Source organism: Dipteris shenzhenensis, chromosome 22, assembly GCF_047967505.1.
Source record: "Dipteris shenzhenensis isolate YYH24624 ecotype China chromosome 22, Dip_SZ_1.0, whole genome shotgun sequence".
Taxonomy (NCBI): Eukaryota; Viridiplantae; Streptophyta; class Polypodiopsida; order Gleicheniales; family Dipteridaceae; genus Dipteris; species Dipteris shenzhenensis.
The window spans coordinates 11,823,751-11,839,434 of record NC_141617.1 but is presented as its reverse complement, the minus strand read 5'-3'; the positions used below and the strand labels follow the sequence as shown (position 1 = coordinate 11,839,434).

The 15,684-nt window shown below is 40.9% G+C and overlaps 1 pseudogene; it reads right to left on the bottom strand.

Annotated features, from left to right (window-relative positions):
- Positions 1 to 13,512: 13,512 nt before the first annotated feature.
- LOC147887736 (uncharacterized) lies at positions 13,513 to 15,469 on the bottom strand (annotated as a pseudogene).
- Positions 15,470 to 15,684: the final 215 nt, after the last annotated feature.

Below are 15,684 nucleotides of genomic sequence, written 5' to 3'. Positions count from 1 at the left end.
CAGAGCTAGCTCAATCGGGTATATTTTTTACTGATCATTTTTATCAGTTGCTGGACAAAGCTAACACACATGGTGTATTAATAAAACAAGACCTTCCGGCGTGGAATTCGGTGGATTGGCCTCACCCACATTCTAGTGTTACAGAGGCATATAGGGCGAAGCTTTTTACAGAAGTACAGAAAGCTCTGAGGCCCAATATTGCCACTAGGATAGTAAAAATTTCTTTGTGCATGCCTCTCACAGTTTTTGTAGACTTGTTTAATACCTTTCCAGTAAAGGTTTCAAAAACAATGCTCACAGTTAAAGCAACAAATTCGGCATGCATGCCACAATTTTTGGATAAAGGTTGGGATAAGAAGACATGTAGTTCAGTGTTTTGTGAGGTGGTCCAACCTTCTATGCAACTGAAGTACATGGTTGCATCACAAAATTTTATTTTCTCTTTTTATTACAAGCGCAGTCGAATGCTAGGTTCAAAGCTTGTCCCAATGGACCAAGATGAAGAGTCGTTTGGTGCACAAAATAAACTTATTGATATTGATGTTCTTGAGAATGGTGATGTGGTAGCCAGTATCTCGTTAAGAGAATGTTGCTCCCTAGCTCAATTACGCAGTGACATTCTGTTTGAGACTGAAGGTTCTATCTCAAACGACTTTTTATTTATCTACAAGAACAGAAAGGTACACCATCTGATTTATCCTAGTCTCTATAAGCATTGCTATTAGTTTAATTTACCACTCTAATTCATATTGCTTTTTTGCAGTTACTCAGAAGAAGAGAGAGCTCAGTTAAATGCAAAGACATAGAAAATTTTAAAATTGAGATCACACATACTCCATAAAGAAAGGTTTTGTATTCAATCAAGTAAGATTTTGTACAGAATTGTTTAGCTGAATCTGTAGAACATATTTCTAACATCCATTTTCTATTTATGTACAGTTTCATCCAGAGGCTGCTCTACATTTTCTGGAGGATCTTCTCTCTGCTGCTCCATCCTGTCCGTGCTCCATCCTGTCTCCTCCACTGCCCCAGAAGCCTCTCTTTGCTGCTTCTCCACCTTCTCCTCAACATCAACAGCAGGTCTTTGCTCCTGTGTCTGCTCCTCCTCAGCACTCTGTGATTGCTCCTGTGGCATCTGGTCCTCAACATCAGGTGCTTCATATGTGGGATCAAGGTGTATGACACCTTCTTGTACTTTAGAGCTTTCACCCAGCTCCACAGTAGCTGCTACAATAGGTTTGGGGGAGGCATAGCTCAAAAACCTCAAAATTGTATGAGCTCTAAAATTATGTACATAGTTGGGGCTGAAGCTATCCTCTTTCATCTGCAATGGCAGAGGATAATTTAGAACACTTTGTATCATTATGAATTATATTCAAGCTAAATGAAAAGTATTTTTCCTTACCAGATCTGGCTGTTCCTTTTCAAAGTAGCTTGAAAGTATATATTTTGCATTGATCAGCACCCTCCATCCACAACTACTTGAATCATTTTGTTGTGGTGTCTGTACAGTTAGAAAAAAATGTTAGAAACTGTGAGCATCAGCACAAAACAAAATTATTCAATAAGTTCAAAGACATAGCATTTAATAGACTTTTTACCTCTAGACTTAATGGCTCTATTGAATCCAACAGAGAGACATTTGGAGGACAATGATCCAATGCATCTAATAGCCTTCTAATACAACTGCAATATGTATAATTTAGTTAGTATGGTATCAAAATAATGAAGTTTTGAGTTCAGAAAGCACACACAGTACTTACAATTTCAGCTCTCTGTGTGTGTTTTTTAGAGAGTTGAATAGAAAGCACTGCTTCTGCTGGATGTCAATAGACACAAAACTCCAGTGGTCACTGCATAAGGAAAAAAGCATAAGCAAATGAAAGGCTACAAGAGTTCCCAATATTAAAGAAGAATCTTAAAAGAAGTAGTCACCCACATACCTGCTATGATATGGAAGTAGCAAAATGTCAATTACTTCAAAATTGCAGTGTTTGAACCAGCTGGAAATACTCATGGGAGTCTCTTTTGCATCTCTTAATCTAGAAGAAATGGCTGGATCAACAATATGGACTGTATGTTGTACAGAGGGATGAAGCCAGCTTCTCATCATGCTGCATAGGATCAGAACATAATTAGGGTAGGTTATAAAAGAGTTACAAGGAGGATTGATTTGCAAAAAATGTAAAATTTAAAGACACTTACTAGAGCATTGCAAGAATGATAGTATCTGAGCAATACTCATTCTTGTTAGCCAATGCTGCTAAGCATTGTTTTGTCAAATTAAAATCATTGACTGAAACTTCATCCTCAATATGTACAACTACATCAGGGCCCAGCTCCTTCAACCTTCTATGTATGTGTAGCTCCTTCTTTCCAGTTTCCACATCTATCACAGATTTTGTTTCTTTTACTTGCTGCTTCAGTGAGTCCTCATAAGCAGCCTTCCCTCTGGTGTTCTTTGAGTGTGTTACCTCAACAACCTTTACCTCATCAACCTTGACCTTCCTTGTAGGTGGAATTAGCAATATATCTCTCATTTTGATGTCCTGCCATTCCACAGGATGAACCAGCTTGTCATATCTCCATCTCACTCTGGACAAAGTGTTGAAATCTTTGGCCATCAAAGTCACCCTGTGAGCATGGGCTGCTACAAGCATTGCATCCTCAAAATATTTCTCCAGGTAATCCTCTGCCATTTCCTGCAAGGAAAGAATGGCAGTTCTATTCCACCTGAACCCAAGGTTCCAACTGTCACAAATTTCTCTCACCAGTCTTTGAAAGGGTGCTTTGGGTATTGCAAAACCTATGGCTTTCTATTGCCTCCTTATTTCCCTAAGCACACCTGCACCCTTATTCAATCTTTTGGCCTTTTGCTTGAGCAAGCTCATTGGCTTACCCTTCCTGCCATGTGAAGCTCTTCCCTTTGGAGGAACACTAAACTTCTTGGAACCTGTCCCAGTTGCTGTTGCTGCAAGACCTGGTCCTTTGCCAACTTGCCTTGCAGTTGATTTGGTTCTTGCCATCACTCTGAAAAATTGCATACAAAGGATTGGAAAGATATCAAAGACATGAAGAACATGTTCTAACAAAGAAAAGGCAATCACAGGGGTGGTAGAAGCCAAATAGAGAAATTTGCAATAAAATGCGATATGAGCAGTTTGGAATTTCAAACAGGTCCACATCGCATTTTGCTGCAAATTTTTTAAATGAAATGCTGGTGCACTCCTACAGTGATTTCTATGTTTCTCCAACCAAATATAGTATGAATGGAGGTCATGCAAGAAGATCACATGCAAATATCACACTTGAAGATCTGCATTCCTTCAGTGATTTCTCTGTCTTGGTTTGAGCCTATGCATTTCCATACAGGATGTAATTTTTCTATTTTAGGCAAGAAGATTGCAGAGACTAAGGGGAGTCACAAAACCAGACATGTTCTCATTAAGAAAAGGCAATCACAGAGCTGGAAGAAGCCAAATAGACAAATTTGCAATAAAATGCGATATGAGCAGTTTGGAATTTCAAACAGGTCCACGTCGCATTTTGCTGCAAATTTCTGAAATGACATGCTGGTGAACTTCTACAGTGATTTCTTTCTCTCTCCAGCCAAATACAGTATGAATGGAGTTTATGCAAGAAGACTACAGCTATGGAAGTCAAAAAACCAGAACATGTTCTCACAAAGAGAAGGCAATCACAGGGGTGGAAGAAGCCAAATAGAGAAATTTGCAATAAAATGCGATATGAGCAGTTTGGAATTTCAAACAGGTCCACATCGCATTTTGCTGCAAATTTTCTAAATGACATGCTGGTACACTCCTACAGTGGTTTCTATGTTTCTCCAACCAAATACAGTATGAATGGAGGTTATTCAAGAAGATCACATGGAAATATCACACTTGAAGATCTGCTTTCCTACAGTGATTTCTTTGTCTTGGTTTGAGTCTATGCATTTCCATACAGTATGTATTTTTTCTATTTTAGGCAAAAAGATTGCAGAGACTAAGGGGAGAACCCATTGTTCCTGACCTGGAGTCTATCTGTGGATGTGCTGTGCTGCTGAGGAGTAATCTGTGCTGAGGATGATTCTGTGCTGCTGGACAAGATGCTGATGCTGCAGAGTATGGAGGTAGGGAGGTAAGAGAGCAGAGACTGGAGGGCAAGAGTTCTAAAACAGGATACCACAAAGAAGTGCAAAATGAATTAAAGAATCACTAAATCCCACACGTGTGGAATCTAGTCGTTTTTCACACGTGTGGATGGGACCCAGATCTCTTGGAGTTTGAAATCTGGCACGTGTGAAAGTACACTTTATTCCTTGGAACTTGTGCCATTCATTATTTCATCATGAATACCACAACCACTTTTCCCTCCCCTGGATTCCAATCTCTCATCCCTGCCACGACTCTCTCCTGATCCTTTCTCTCTGATTCTTTCCTACCCAGCACACTCCATCCAGACTGCAGCCATCCTGAAGACAGTACTACCAGATCTCCAGGTTACCTAGAGTGCAAGGTTCAAGCTAGAGATAGAGCAGGAGATTTACCAGTGCAACTCAATCAGCATGGAAAAGGAAAAAAAAGGTCAGAGTTCTAGTTTGGTTTCAATGTTTTTCAACATTTATTTCTTCCATCCATTGGATTTTTTATGTCCCAATGTCTTCACTCAGCTCCATCCTTCTTCCACAATGTGGTAAATCACCCAGAAATTAGATTGTAGGTTGATATGAACAGAAAGAAGAAATTTGCAACAAAATGCGAGGAGAGTGGTTTGGAATTCTCTAAACAGCCCATATCGCATTTTGCTGCAAATTCCTGTTGTGGACTCCTTGCTCATGAAAATTTTCATTCAATCCATTTTTTCTCTTGCATATGAGAGCATAGTGTCCAGGAATCACTGAAATGAAGCAAGTGCTTGATTTGACATGCACATGAACAGAACTTGAGAATTTGCAACAAAATGCGAGGAGAGTGGTTTATAGTTCTCTAAACAGCCCATATCGCATTTTGCTGCAAATTCCTATTGTTGACACATTCCTCATGAATAGTATCACTCATTCCATTATTTCTCTTGCATATGAGATCATAGTGTCCAGGAATCACTGAGATGAACCAAGTTCTTGATTTGACATGCACATGACCAGAATTTGAGAATTTGCAACAAAATGCGAGGAGAGTGGTTTACAATTCTCTAAACAGCCCATATCGCATTTTGCTGCAAATTCCTGTGTATTATTTGTTTCTCACTTCTACCTCATTAATTTGCTACCTTTAGCCCTGTGGAGATCTTCCTTGATGATGAGAAATGTTTTTGTTTTGGAACAGCTGGCTCCCAGGCCCCACCTTTCAAGAGGAAGCTAGACTTTTCTGCTGCTATAATAAAACCTCAGCAATCACCAGGTGAGTGATGAGATGTCATGAAGGAATTATCTGGTGATATACAATGCATTCACTGATTGCATATGTCAGCATATAGAATTCATAGTATATAAGTTTTTGAACAGGCAAAAAGAAGAGGCTGGAGCAGAGTGCTGATTCTTCCATCAAAAAACAAATGGAACCAGAAGAGGACAGTTCTCCAGATTCGCTCCTGTTTGAGTTTCTTCACAAATGCAAGGCTCAGAGTAACTTCCATTTATACCATAGTATATTCAACATGGAGTTCTCAATGAGCTCTGTACTGGAGCAACACAAAGATTTTCTTTCAGACTATTGGGATGCCTTCAAAGAACTGACAGAGGCAGGAAGAATTGTGGGAGGTGAAAAGGTTTTTGTGCACATTAATCATATTGTCTCCAATGACAGGCTGAGGTACCATGTGAGCAGAAGATTTGACAGCCTGCCTGATCACTATAAATTCAACTGTACTTTGCACACCAGAAAGTGCAGAGTGCTGGAGGAGAGCATGGCATTTCTCATGTACATTGTCTTCAGTCAGGAGTCCTGGATGAACAAGGGCAGGAAACAGAAGAAGAAGACACATCTGAAGCTTCTGAAAAGGAGGATGTTTCTTTGGGCTCTGAAATGGCATAGCAAGAAGAAGATATCAACCTTCAGGATGAGGGGCTGCAAGTGGCTGCTCTTGACCTTGTTCAACTGAGGAATAAAACTCTGAGGGGAGCAGAGCCAGTTGAAGATTTTGATGTTCAGAGCAGCAACTATGCAGTGCCCATGCTTCCAGGTGTGTTGATTGGTGGAAAGGATTATGTTTTCCTCCATGATATAGAGTGTATGTTTGATTTGAGGGAGGACTATGCCATTTCCCTTATTGCCCAGGCTTCAAGGCTTGACAAGGAGGTTGGCATAGAGGATGACCAATCACTTCTGGCTTTGGAAACAATGTTTGATCCGGTAGAGGCCCTTTCATTTTGTTTCAAAGAGGCTGAAAAGTTCCAAGAGCCAGATGAAGCTGCCTTCCAGCTCACACAGGAAGCTATGAATCTCTCAGCTCTATACACAGAAAAGACTAGAGAAGAGGCTGTACAAGAAGGGAGAGGGATAAATCTTTGGAAAGATGAACTGCTTGTTGCTGATGAAAATGAGAAGGTACTTCAAATCATATACTTTGACTTCTGCTTAACTTTAGTTTTGTAGGTTGTGTATTGTCTCACTCCAATCCTTTGATATGTTGCAGCTACAAATTGAGGATGACACATTCCTCTAGAGATCAAGTGGAAGCAGGCAGGTTGGGTTTCGCAAAATGTCAGGCCCAGCTCATTATATTCATGATCTAGGCAGTGCCAAGATCTTGATTTACCATAGGTAGTTGAGCAACAATGGAGAAGCCATTGTTTACTTCCTAAAATGTTTGTCCAGGGCCTTAGGTGGACATGCTCTTTCATGGCAAAAGGAAAAGATCATTTTGATAGAGAGGTTGTCTGCCATAGATATATTTGGAGATTATGTGAATAAGCAGGCCTCTAGGACCGCTTACTTTTTGTCTTACACTTCTTATGCATTAGCATGTGGTGTTAAGGACCCCAAATATCTAGAGGGCTATGGAAAACACCAGCTTGTAAGGTTTCGAGAGCCACCCATGATCGCATCAGGCCACACAGTCCAAGAAGAGGAACAGGTGGAGAGAGCTGAAGAAAAGGATAAAGAGACAGTCGACATCAAGCCAATAAAGAAGAAAAAGACTCCAATCAAGATCAAAAAGAGAGTTCCGATGAACAGGCCCTGGGAGAAATAGGATTTAGTCATCGAATATAGCACAAACATTATATTAAATTTGAACTGATTTGTATAAAGTCTTTGATATCTGGTATGATCTTGTATAAATGATTAATAAGTTGATGATGAAATGATTTGTACATTTACATAGAGTGGTGTCGTTAAATATTAAACTTAACAATATATTGAAATTGTAAACAAATTGTATTAAGTTCAGATCATATGTTTCACATTGAAATTTTTTTCATGCATAACACCAAGAGTCACTTGTTCCACTAAAAAAAATTCTATTGAATGAGTTTGAAAACATGTGGACATAACCCCAATAAGTTACAAATGAGTCCTATTCATGTTTACTTGTCCATTTATGGTTTCTAAATATCTTCGATTCCCTCCACTGTCTATGTCTCTCTGCTGCAATTGAATTGTCTAGAGCTTGTCTTCGTCTTTGCTTTTGGGCTAGAAGAAAAGCAAGCTTGATTTTGGAGCTAGCAACTTTTCTTTTAGCATGCAGCCTTTGTAGTATGCCTCGATAAAACCATTGGAAGACTTCCTTCAGACTATTCGCCTTCTGACTCCCTCCATAGTGTTGTGTGTGTCTAAAAAATGCATTACGTGCCATGTAGTGAGACTTCTCCATGCCTTGGGTAGACCAAATAGCTGGGCATCCATACTTTTTGACAAAATAGGGAAGGTGGTTGTATATGATATGTTGTAAGACATAAGAATGCATAGTAAGTAATAAAAAAAAGAGGATCACACTTAAGTAAAAAAAAAAGACAGAACCTTACCATGTAGTGAGTTATATTGCAGGCTGTCCACGCGTCTTTCATTGACTTCCCAAAATGTTTAATTGCCTCCTCAAAGTTCTTGTAATCACTCTTTGTCCATGTTACTTTGTCACAGAACATGAAGAGTTGATCAAGAGACCTCCACACCTCTGCCTTCCTATTTCGTGCTTCCCCATCTGCCTCATGATCTTTCACAGCATTATGGACTTGCTTCCACAATCCATAATTAATCTTTGAAACTGCTCTACCTTGCCTTACTTGCTTACTGTGTTTGGGTCGAGACAAGAATCTTCTTGCCTTAACACCACCAATAGAGGGCTTGATTGGTACCTCCTTGCCATTGGTAGACTTTTTAAAATCCTTTGTGATTTGAACATCTCCTCCATGCAGACCTATATCGGATAACACTTTTTCTAATGCTTGAAGAGCATCCTTTCTATTTTTTTCGGGACGGAGTTTCCAAGCAAATCCAATATATAAAAATACAAATTTCTCAATAATTCGACATAGACCATGCAATGTGCAGATGTGAACATTACATAGTGGAATGTCTAGAATGGCCTTGAAGTCAGGGTCAACTTTATCTCTATTAGGTGCTCTCTTCCACCATTTTGAATCCATTACTTGAGCTGATTCTTTGCAGTAAAGACAAGGAGACTTTGAGTTGCCTCCTTTACTAATGTTATACATGCACTTAAGTGTTTTAAGATCCCCGGCCATGTGCCACTCTACTTGAAAATCACCTTTTCCTGCAACATGGAGATTCTCGTCTTTTGATTATTGTTGGTATTTCCGTGTGATGAAACACCCAATCTAGTGTTTCATGGTCTTCGGTCTTCACCTGCGAGATTATAGAAAACAAAAGTATTACTATATCAGATTTGAAAACAATGACCAAAATCAAGTATAAAACAGCCCATGATCATACTTGGAACGAGCCTAACCACCATATGTGTTTCTCTGACTGCACACTAGAATACTTCGAACTCGCTTCAGTCAATGATGTATCAATCGCTCCATTCATCAATGTAATAGTAACTCTTTCCATTTTCTTTTCCTTTACAACCTCACACTCATCCAGTTTGATAACAAATTTCAAAATGCCTTTGCACTCCTCAAATGTTATTCCATAAAACTCGACCATTCTTTTTTGAAGTTGTTGCAGATCTAAAAATATATTGTTCCAAGGATCATACACAGTGGTTCCTTTAACACCATGAAATATTTCTTCAATATGGATATACTGCCCAATAAATTCATCTATACTTTCATTCAAATGACCTCTTATCCTCCACATGGTTGCTGGATTTGGCAGTAAAACTCGTTTAATCCTTTGATCTTTTAAAGTTGAGGATATCGCATGAAAAATCGAACTATATCCCTTCCTGCTAACTCCACTAACATCAAGAGCCTCTTGGATTATAGTGCCATCAACTTGATTATTAGATACAAAGTCCTCTACAACATTGCGTTTGACTGTTTTGTATTTTTTTTCCTCAATCAAACCTTTTGCTACACCGCAAGAAAGCAATCCTTTCATTTGTTTAACAGGAAGAAGGTTCGGGTCCATATTTTCTTTTGCAGGCTCCAATAATTTCCTGTAATAACAACATTATATGACTATATTATTCAGCACCTCCATTCTTATTTTGCGACAATCAACGAAATAGATATAGTCTGGAAGAGAGCCTTTTTGAGTATACAAAATGATAAATTTCAATCTAACCTTGCTTCCTGAATTCGTCGCTTGCATCCACCAGTCCCAGCCTTCAAATTTGCAATGTTTTTAATCTTTCTACTACGTTGTCTGTCTCCAAGCACGGTTCTCTTCTTTCTTGCTCTTGTCAATTCTTTTTTACTCTTTGAATGCTCCTCGATTTCATTCTGCAACTGCTGCTCCAATTTTGCACGAATGGCTATCTCCTCCATCTTGGCCCCCTTTTCTTGTAGGTACATCATTTTATACGTTTCCGCAAATGCAGATTGCGCTGAAATATAACCAAGAAGTCCATTTTGTCCATCGCCGGCAAACCTCAGTAATGTGGTGGGATTGACAAATGGAGGTGTAGAGTTTTTTACTTGACATTTTGGATATATGCTTCCGTCGCACCATAAGTCAATATGTTGAAGCCCTTCTCTTCTCATATTTTCCCGCTGTTGAGCATTCAGCACCGTATCCTTTCGTCTTTTTTGTGCTGGAGCATATTGTTCTTCCAAGTCGATGTGAAGATGGTGTAATCGCTTCTTCTCAGATAGTGACTCACTAGTATCGGCCATTTTTTGTGCTCCTCAGGTTGCGAAGTTTGTTTTTCAATCTCATAGTCGTTTTGTAACATGAATCGTGGAAGTGTGGCGGTATCCATGTGAATATTTTGAAAACTTGCAATCACTAAGTTCAGTGATGGACTCTTAATGAAAGACCTGCACACGTCGGCCAAAGAGATGCGGAATCTTTGGTAAACAAAAAAAAATCTAAGAGGATATTTAATACAAAATCGTGTTAGTCAGACAAAAGATTATCTTATTCCTTTTTGAATTGACAGTTCTGTAGTCCTTACTGACAAATCTGAGCCACGTTTCCGTATTTTACTATTTTTGAGGTCTTTTAGGAGAGAAATAAATCAAAAAATAGTGAATTTCTTACAGGGCCCCAAAATGAGTTCCCTTTTTCCCTAATGGTGTGTTTTGCAAATTGGCAACAACAACATTCATGTCTTTGAGTTTCCTGACATACCAGTGCTCAAAGCTCATCTATGCAATTGAAATGTCAGGATTCTAATCCATAAAATTGAGATACAATCCGTCTGCTGATCCAACATGCAGGCCCCCTTTTTGCACTACTATGAAGAAAACAAAACAAAATACAGTATGTGCGAAAACGCGGTCTAATTAAAATAATCAACCTACGTGAAACAAAGCAATTTCAACCCCCGAGCTAGTTTAATACAATCATATATAACAAGATACTAGAAAAGCAAAACAATTTCAACCACCGGGTTGGTTTAGGACAATCAAAATTTCAACCACCAGGCTGGTTTAGGACATAGTCACAATTTCAACCATCGGGCTGGTTTAGGGCAATCACTATTTCAACTACCGGGCTAGTTTAGCCTAATGGTCACAATTAGACAATAACAAATATATTGCTTTTCATTTTTGAATTTCACAATTAGAAAATAACAATATATTATTTTTCATTTCTATACCAATATATTGCTTTTTATTTCTTTATTTTTGTTCAACCACAATTTCAATCAGATAGTGTCATTTGACTTGAAACATCACCGAGCTAGCTTAGGACAATCACAATCACATTAAATCCAATCCATCCTAGTCTAGAAATTAAGTGGTATATGAATCGAATAGTAGGAAATTAAATTTAACCAATTTAAGTACTAAGAAATACAATAATTTCAACCATTGAGCTAATGTATGTTCAACCACAATGTGTTTGAGTTGAACCAGCCACAATTGCAAGACGTTCCAACCACCGGGCTGGTTAAGTTAAATAACAATATATTTTTGTTCTGTTGTGAGCTATATTGTTGTTACTTTCTATTCAACCACACTGATTCAGGACAATCACATAACTGGTGTTTGAGTTTTGCATGATGTTCCAACCATTGGGCTAGTTTAGAACAGTCATATTAAGTCCAAGCCAGTCTGGTTCTATGTTTGAGTTGAACCAGCCATGGTTGCATGATATTCCAACCACAAGGCTAGTTTAGGACAATCACATTAAGTCCAAGCCAGCATATTAAACTATCCCAAAGCTCAATCACAAACAACCACCAGGCTAGTTTAGGCAACCACTGACCTACGTTGTATCAAGAAATGAAACAAGTAAACTATCCCAAAGCTTAATCACAAACAACCACCAGGATGGTTTAGGCAACCACTACCCTCCCTTGTATCAAGCATGTGTATGATGTGCTCATCAAGCATCTTGCGTCCCATCCACTTTCTACAGATGTCCTTGTTATTTGGAGAAACTCTTGTATTTTTGTGCCAAAACTCACCACTATTGCAATGACTTCTACACTTTGGTTGTCTCTCCTTTTCTTGCGTTCTGTTGAAGCCATAGACTACTCGGATTGGGATGATTAGGCATTGTTTTAGCTCTACGTGCATCTTCCAAGATGTCAGTAGGGTTGTCACTCTATGAACTTTAAGGTGCAGGGTAAATCTTATGAAGACTCGAGACTGGTATTCACTTGAATGGCCTGATGTTGCTTTCTCGAATGCTACCACCAATCGTGACATCGAAGCTCGTGCTCTTCGCTCTGATGGCAATGATCAAATGCGTGTATCTGCAAATGCTTCCTATTGCTACTTTGCAAGGAGTATTCTGTTACTTGTACCCTGACCAAGCTTTTCAGCTTTCTTGTCTCATAGCCTCTGTCTTCTTCTCCTGGCGAGCTACATGTTGCTATGGCGATGATCAATAAAAGATAGCAATGTCAAACCAAAATAGAGAGAAGCTAGATTGTGAGGCAGGAAAAGAATAGAAGATAACTTACCCAAAAGATGACAATGCCAAACGAAAGACAACACAAGGTCATGTTGAGGCGCGTGCAGGTTGCAGGGCGAGGGCAGGTTGCAGGTACTTAATCTTCCAAGATTTGACGGGCAAGAGGTGTGAAAATTCAAAATTCGCAGGAGTAGCAAAATTTTCAGCCGTCGGTTTTTTCCCCTCCGGCGATATACATCAGCAGAATTGGATATCCCAAACAAGTGCAATGTGGCCTCAAATGCTTCAAAACACAAATAGGCCAAAGGGGACGCTATCAGGTTTGATCCTGTGTATTATAAAATGGAATGACCTTTGGCATGCTTATGAGCCATATAACAAGCAAGTGCATGGAAAAAGAAACAATTCAAAATTGTAAATAATGTTGGATTTATTAATAGATCTTTGCACATGCACAAATTGCACATTTTCAACTTCTTCTATTTTAGGGTGAATCTAGACACCAATAACTATCAATGTTTTAAGACCATCGTGCAGTAGTCCCACTAGTTTGGATTCTCAAATTTCAATCCGTTTTGGTTTTCAACAAATCAAAAAAAAGTTATGGAGCATGCCCTCAAAGGGACGTGCATCACTTTAGCACAACATTAGAGGCCCGTTAATCCATGCCTAATGTTCTCATTTAGGTGTGTGCTTAGGTCGAGGAGAAGCTCACGTAGTGTACTTTTGAATGATCACATGCAATATAGTACTTGTAATGCTTAACGATCTCGTTCCAAATCCTTATTCCATTATTTTTTGGTCTCATGTTCAAGTTTGGAATGTGTGCTATAACTTGAAGACAAAGTTTGTCGAATTCTGTTGAGCAATGCATACGTTATGGGTCATGCCAGATACCTATATACAGAAAAGTCCCTGAATCTCACAAAAAATGGCTACACCCAAGCAAACAATGACCCTTTAAGCTTTGGCGGTAGCGCGGGGTACTACTCTAATATAGTGGTAGAAATATCCCCCTTATCCTAGACATGAAATTGGCAACGAGCTGCTGCATGTCTAAATATGTTGCCTTCAATTAGTGCCTTTTTCCATGCTGGGCAAGAGCGATGGCCTTCTCGACATCACTACTTATTTGGGTGCAAGAATGGAGAGGAGACGGGTAGATGCAGGTGCTCTTGAGAGCCCCTTGCTCCATTGATGTTGTCGAAGATGGCGATGTTGGGTCCGACGCCATGGATGGAGGAGCATCCCATGTAGTCCTCCACACCCACAACCTTCTTGAGCTCCTCCATTTCGTCCAACACAGGCTCCTCGAACACCACCATTAGAGATGTCCTCAACGATGCCGAGGGCGTGAGCTGTGAAAACTGAATCACCTAGCACATGAGAAAATTCACATCCCCCATGTCGGTGAAGTGCTTCCTGTTCCTCATCGCAATCTCCAATGCGCTCGAGCATTTTCTGGCCAGTTTCCAAAACTCCTCCGATTCGTTCAGCTGATGCGTGTTGAGGATGGCCAAGTGGTAGAAGCTTGCATCGACACCATCATGAAAACATAGCATTAGCTACCTGCTTTTTAAGCCCTTTACACACCAAAGAGTGCTTGCCCATCATAAATGGGGGGAGCCAATCAGGATGCTCCATTGGTGTGGATGGGTGCCTCCCCCCTTTACACACAACAAAAATTTAGGGGAGTCCAAAAGCTGAGTCAGCCACCTCATGCCCATGATAAGAGATTTCTTGGGCAGGCAACTTTGGCTGCCCAAGTTTGGGCACCGATTTTTCAACCAATTAGATTCAAGTACACGATCATTTCCCATTAAATGCTCCCTTTTTATAAAGATTCTTGCTTGGGCGATGTGTAACCCCCCCGCCCTTTGAACACTCTCCAAAGCTTTTCTTGGTTGCCCACAAGTTGGGTACCTCTAGGGCACCCTTTGGCTGTGTGTAACTACCCTTAGAGACTTGCGAGCTATACAACACTAGTGGACTCAATGTCGAAGTCTGCAGAATGGGATCCGAGATGTTGCGAGACAGTCGATGAGCGTCACCATGCGACAACCTAATTGTTTCAAAACGGCCGTGGCTTTCAACCCGGCTGCACGCAAAGCCCGGACCCTACTAGTTTTGTGCCGCGTGCACATGTGCCCCATAGAAGCACCATCAATGTCACGTTTCTTCCCGACTCAAAGAAACTACGTGGGATAAAAACGATGAACGTGAATCGTGATCTTCAGTAAAAGAAAGCGCATACCGCAGATTGATGCCATGGATACCTGCAGGAGCTTTTTGTGTATGGTCGACGCTCAGAGTGTGACAGAAAATTTCCGAATGGCGGGCTTGCTCTGAAAGAGAAATGCTGCATGGCGCCGGGAGCCAAGCGAGTTGCCCAGAAGGTCTGCAGCTCCAGTAACATCGCATGTTTCTCAATGGATAGCCCCGATTGAGAGCAGACATCGTGCAATCATTCGGTAACAATTGTGGCCGCGGACGTGCGATCACAGATAGCCGCGGTATGCAATCTGAAGAGCAGCAGGGAGCGGGCTTGCGGAAGATTGTGGAGCCGCACCACGTCAAACATGGGTTTTGGATCCAAGCAGTGGTGCTGTTCAGGCCATTCGTTGGTATTGAGCTCCATCTCCACCAGCCTCAGCCACTGGTCAGGCTTTTCCTCCTCACAATCCATCTCCTCACTATTCTCGACGACCATCTCACCTTCTGCTAAGCTGTGAAATCCGGTGGATTCAATCGGGCTATTGTTGTCCTTCGCCTCTGCACTTTCACAATCCTCGACTGCAGCAGGAGCACTCGCAACGTGGAACGGGGCTGACGGAGAGAGCAGGCCTACCCTCTATCCACACCAATCCGGACCGACGTAGACGAGGATGCCGGGATTGTAGCCTGTCGATGGCTCCTTGCAGAGAGGTCGCATCGAGCGCGCGGGACAAGAGCAAGCCAAGGATGGTGATACCCGTGCCCCCGCTCACCGCGCGGCACCAGATGAATTCGGTGCCCCCAACCTGCATCCTAGTGTGCGGGGGAGCGAGCAGCCATTGCAGGGCGGATTCCTCATCTATCTCCGGATCATTCTCCAAAGCATGAGCAGCAACAGCAGGAGAGTTGGGGCTCCACTCCAACGACGCCGGATCTTGCTCTTCGACACCCATATGGCTGCAATGGAAGGGGCTCTAAATTGAAAGCCTAGAAGACCTCGCAGAATGCAAGGACATGAAAGCACAATTTTGGT